The 4,901-nt window shown below is 45.4% G+C and overlaps 1 protein-coding gene across 1 annotated transcript in view; it reads right to left on the reverse strand.

Annotated features, from left to right (window-relative positions):
* The window catches only part of GCM1 (glial cells missing transcription factor 1), a 21,121-nt gene extending 20,769 nt beyond the window's left edge, over positions 1 to 352 (reverse strand). The window contains exon 1 of the mRNA XM_081828421.1: positions 278 to 352. The gene's annotated coding sequence lies outside the window, so the exon portion shown is untranslated. The remainder of the gene's footprint in view (positions 1 to 277) is intronic.
* Positions 353 to 4,901: the final 4,549 nt, after the last annotated feature.

Consider the following 4,901-nt stretch of genomic DNA (forward strand, 5'->3'; position numbering starts at 1 on the left):
AACAAACGTTAATTTAGTATTTCCTGAAAGTTAAGAACAAAACATAGGAAGGACTGTATGCAGCCCTTCGAAAATAAACAACTCAGTTTTCCTCCAGAATCAAAAAACTTAATTTGTAAAGACTTCCCTTTTTTTTTTTTAAGCAACTTGGGCCAAAATGTATTCAAATTTCATCATTTCTATAGAGAACCCAGTAGAACTGAAACCCTGTAGGAATGGGGTGACTATTAGCATATTCCTTACACTGGCCTCTCCTGGGGATTTCTGGCTTCCTTACCTTCTGACTTCTTATGGAGATGCAGACAATACTGTGTCATAAAAATCTCATCTCTGGTTCAGGTCCCAGCAGGTTCTGGTCATTTTCTACACAGAAGCTGCATTTCCCTAATCCAGGTCAAGGTACACTATGCTAATGAGCTCTGGCAAAAGTCCAATCAAAATCTAGATGCTCTCAGCTTGGGATAGGCGAGAGAGTTATCCAAGGAGTCACTTAACCAGCACAGAATGCCAGCAATGTGAGGGATATTCTATTGTTCACCTCTGAACTTTCCCCTCCTTTATGTTAAGAGGGGATTTTAGGGGCGTCTGGGTGGCTCAGTCGGTTAAGCGTCTGCCTTCAGCTCAGGTCATGATCCCAGGGTCCTGGGATGGAGCCCCGCATCGGACTCCCGGCTCAGTGGGGAGTCTGCTTCTCCCTCTCCCTCTGCCCCTCCCCCTGCTCATGCTTGCTTTCTCTCTCTCTCTCTCTCTCTCTCTCTCTCGCAAATAAATAAATAAATAAAATCTTAAAAAAAAAAAAGAGGGGATTTTAACTGAAATGGACATTGAAAAAAGAACTTCATGAGGAAGTACAGGTGTTTTCCTGCTCAGAATTTCATAGGTTTAGCCCAAAGCAGATTGATTTAATAGTAGATTCTAATTCTCCTACCACATACCCCTGCCTGTGTATGAGAGAATAGAGAGGCAGACAGAGGTAGAGAAATACCATGCTGATGGAACCTACTGGAATAGATATTGGATGGCCAACATTCCTAAACCAGAAATACTATAAAATGCTATTCTACACCTACCAATGATGCCCCCACTAATTCTAAGTGTTCCAATCCCCTCAAATAATACCATCCTCACAAGTCAGTTCAGTCCACATGCTATATTCCAGGCTGTCTGATAGGCTCTGGAGATCTAAGGGAGAAATGAAGCATTAAGTTTCGTAGCGGAAAAGATGAACAAAGACACTAAATAAGCCAAAGATAACTTAATGCATGGAACCGAAGCAGTCTAGAAGGAGTGTGGAAGGTAAGGTATGAAGCTGGAGGGAAGATACTCTAGGGAAACGTCTTTCACCATCATGATGTGCATCGTGATGCCCCATCAGCCTCCAGAATCACAAAGCAGGGCCAAGAATGAGAGGAATTAAGTTGGTAACTGGCATGGCACACCCGTCATGATTATCCACTCACTTAGGCCTCCTCTCTAGCGTGTCTTCTCCCATTCATGTCTAAATCCTATCCCTCCGTCAGGAATCCCCCAAATGCCACCTCCTTATGGATCTTTCCGCACTAGTCTAGAACCTGTGATTTCTCATTTCTGTGGTATTCCAGAACTCTTAACTGAATTATAGGCTGTCTTAGGTCACTCAGGACTAACATTTTTTTCTAATCACAAAATGAATTCATAATCTTTTTTAAAAATTCGCGTTCTTGGGACACCTGGGTGGCTCAATTGGTTAGGTGTCTGCCTTCGGCTCAGGTCATGGTCCCGGGGTCCTGGGATTGAGTCCCGCATTGGGCTCCTTGCTCAGCGGGGAGCCTGCTTCTCCCTCTCCCTCTGCTCCTCCCTCCCTCTCTGAAAAATAAATTAATAAAATCTTTATTTAAAAAAAAAATTCATATTCTCATCTCCTAGAGATTCCCACCGTGAACATTTTGGTCACGTCCTTTCAGACTTTTGTTTTCCCCTACATACATCACCAAACATAGATACTACTTTGCATAATTATAAGAGTACATGTACATGCTATTCCTTTAACTATTCGTGAGTGTTAGTCCCAGTTCCCCAGCTAAACTGCTGGTTCCTTCCTGAAGGAGTTGCCATCTTCCACTTCCCTTCTCCTCACACAATGATCTGCTGGGGCCCGGCTGCAACATCACATCCCTCTTCATCCCAACCACCAACCCTACTCTGACACAGGAAGGAACTGAGGAGCTATCTCCACACTCTGAGCTGTGACCTTATGTCCCAGATTGGTAACAGCACTTCTGCTTTCATAAGGCCAGCATCCTACCTTCTTACCCAAATTCTCCTCATTGGATCTCCGTCATTGTTACTGATGACAACAATAATCAGGGCCACTTCCCTTGGCTGAACACTTACAGTGTGTCAGGTGCCATGCTGAAAACTCCAACCTTACAGCAGCCTTATGGGGTGGATGCTGTCCTTAGTATACTCTCTTACTGAGGAGTTAATCAAGGCTTACAGAAAGAGTAACTCACCAAAAAAAAAAGACATAGTACCTCACAAGCATGTAGGTGGCAGAGCTGGGGCAGAACTCAGACGAGCCTACTGGCCATGGTCCTGCATGACCTGCCCAGGGCTGTTCAGTGTCTGGAGTCTTTGTCTCTGCTCCTATTTACTCAGAACTCTGCATTGCTCTTTTCCATCTCTGCCTCCTTCCTGAAGACAGGAATCCCGCCCTAAAAGCCAGGTGCCCAGGGGCACCTGGGTGGCTCAGTCAGTTAAGTGTCCAACTCTTCATTTGGGTTCAGGTCATGATCTCAGGGGAATCAGGCTCCCTGCTCAGTGGGGAGGAGTCTGCTTGTCCCTCTCCTTCTGCCTCTCCCCACCCCCAACCCTGCTTGCACACACACACATACACACACATACACACTCACTCACAATCTCTGTTTTCCTCAAACAAATAAAATCTTAAAAAAAAAAAAGCCAGGAGCCCAGAGGCTCTATTGCTTGCTGACTGACCTCAATGACCGAAGCTTGGATTTCTCAGTCCCTCTGCTCTTGCACTCCCTGTCACTCCGGGGCCTGCCTACTGAGGTCATTCTAGTTTCTTACATCAGTGGTGGTGCTTTAGGCATTTTAGGAAGGGGAGTTCTTCCCTGTGTAGGACTGTCCCATGAACATATTGTTTCCCCAGACACTAAAGGCCAGAAACACATCCAAGTCACAATGTCAACCATAACCTCCTACCCCTGTATTTCCAAATGTCTAGAGAGCTCCAGGGAGCGTGGCATCATACTGCTCTGCTTCAGAACAAGTATGCCAGACCTTCAATGCTGAGGTGCTTGCCTGGAGTGACTGCCACCTGTGGTTTCTAATTCATGCACTTCAGACACCTCTCTACACTAGATGGATGAACTTTCCAGTGTCTATAAGTCTTGTCTATTCTCCCGGTGCCTCCCTCAGCTCAAGAGATGTTCCAGGCCCCAGATCCACCCATTGTCTGGTCCCCCTCCCGTGAACTAAGCCATGTATTTAACCCTTATTGTGAGTCAGGGTTAATCCTCACAACTACCTCATGAAATACAGCATTATTAAGTTATATTAGCATGAGAAACTGAGGTACAGAGGGGTTAAGTAACTCAATCTTTATAAGATCATGAAGTAACCAATCTCTCAACTAGAGAACAGTGATGTTAAAAGGCATTCCCTTCGTGATAGAGTAAATCATCGGACACATCAGCTCTTTCTGGTGTCAACTTCCTCCTGCCTCCTAACTTCACCATTTTTAAGGAAACTGCTGTCCTTCCTCCCCTCCCCCACAAGGCCATCCATCAGAACTTTCTGTCCCTTCTGGCATGGGACGCAGTCTGACCTACACAGTCCTTCCCTGGAATTTCCCAAGTCAGAGGTGTGTCTTTCAGCTGCCAAATTGTAAGCCTGGCCTCAGAGCTGCTATGGCCATATCGCTGCTGTCGTGGGATAGAATCTGAGCCAGGAAACCAACAAGGGAGCAAAAAGCAGAGAGAGATGGACAAAGGGAGAGCAAGGAGACCCAGATTCAGGCAAGCCTGTGGCCAGCTCCAGTCTCTCCTCTGGAATTATGCAATCCACAAATACCATTTACACTTTCACTCCTTTGAATTGAGTCCTTCAACTTGCACCTGTTAAAGACTTACTGACACGGGGCGCCTGGGTGGCTTAGTCGGTCAGGCGTCTGCTTTTGGCTCAGGTCATGATCTCTGAGTCCTGGGATCGAGACCCGCATTGGGCTCTGCTCAGCGGGGAGCCTGCTCCTCCCTCTCATTCTCCCTCTGTGCTCTCTCTCTCTCTCAAATAAATAAAATCTTAAAAAAAAAAAAGATCTACTAACACATCTTCCATCTAGGTAAGCCTAAATTTTGCCCAGATTTCAAAATAAACCACCCTCCTTTTTATTTGTCCTTCTAAAGACGGGCACTTCTGCCTTCAGCTCAGGTCATGATCCCACGGTCCTGGGATCGAGTCCCGCATGGGGCTCCCTGCTCAGCAGGGAGCCTGTTTCTCCCTCTCCCCACCTGCTGCTCCCCCTACTTGTGCTCGCTCGCTCTCTCTGTCAAATAAATAAATAAAATCTTAACAAGAAAAGAATCACAGATTAAAAAAAAAGTCACAGAACAATCAAGGCAGGACTATGATCTATGTTAAAATGGAACAAGTTGTTACTGCTATTTTAGATGGATTTATAAATATTTCAAACTATTTTCAGTTCTGATTCCTAACACAGTAAATATTGGTAGGTATAACCACATAATCAAAAGCTGTTGGAGGCTCTTATTGATTTTGAAGAGTGAAAACAGACCCAAAAGTTTGAAAGCTGCTGCTGTAAGTACTAAGTCCTAAAGTACTGAACCTTGGTCACGGGGTGGGGGGAGCTGTTGCTGGTGATATTCTGCACTCAGAGTGTG

This window comes from Leptonychotes weddellii, chromosome 8 (genome assembly GCF_054177405.1).
Source record: "Leptonychotes weddellii isolate Sample4059 chromosome 8, ASM5417740v2, whole genome shotgun sequence".
NCBI classification, from domain to species: Eukaryota; Metazoa; Chordata; class Mammalia; order Carnivora; family Phocidae; genus Leptonychotes; species Leptonychotes weddellii.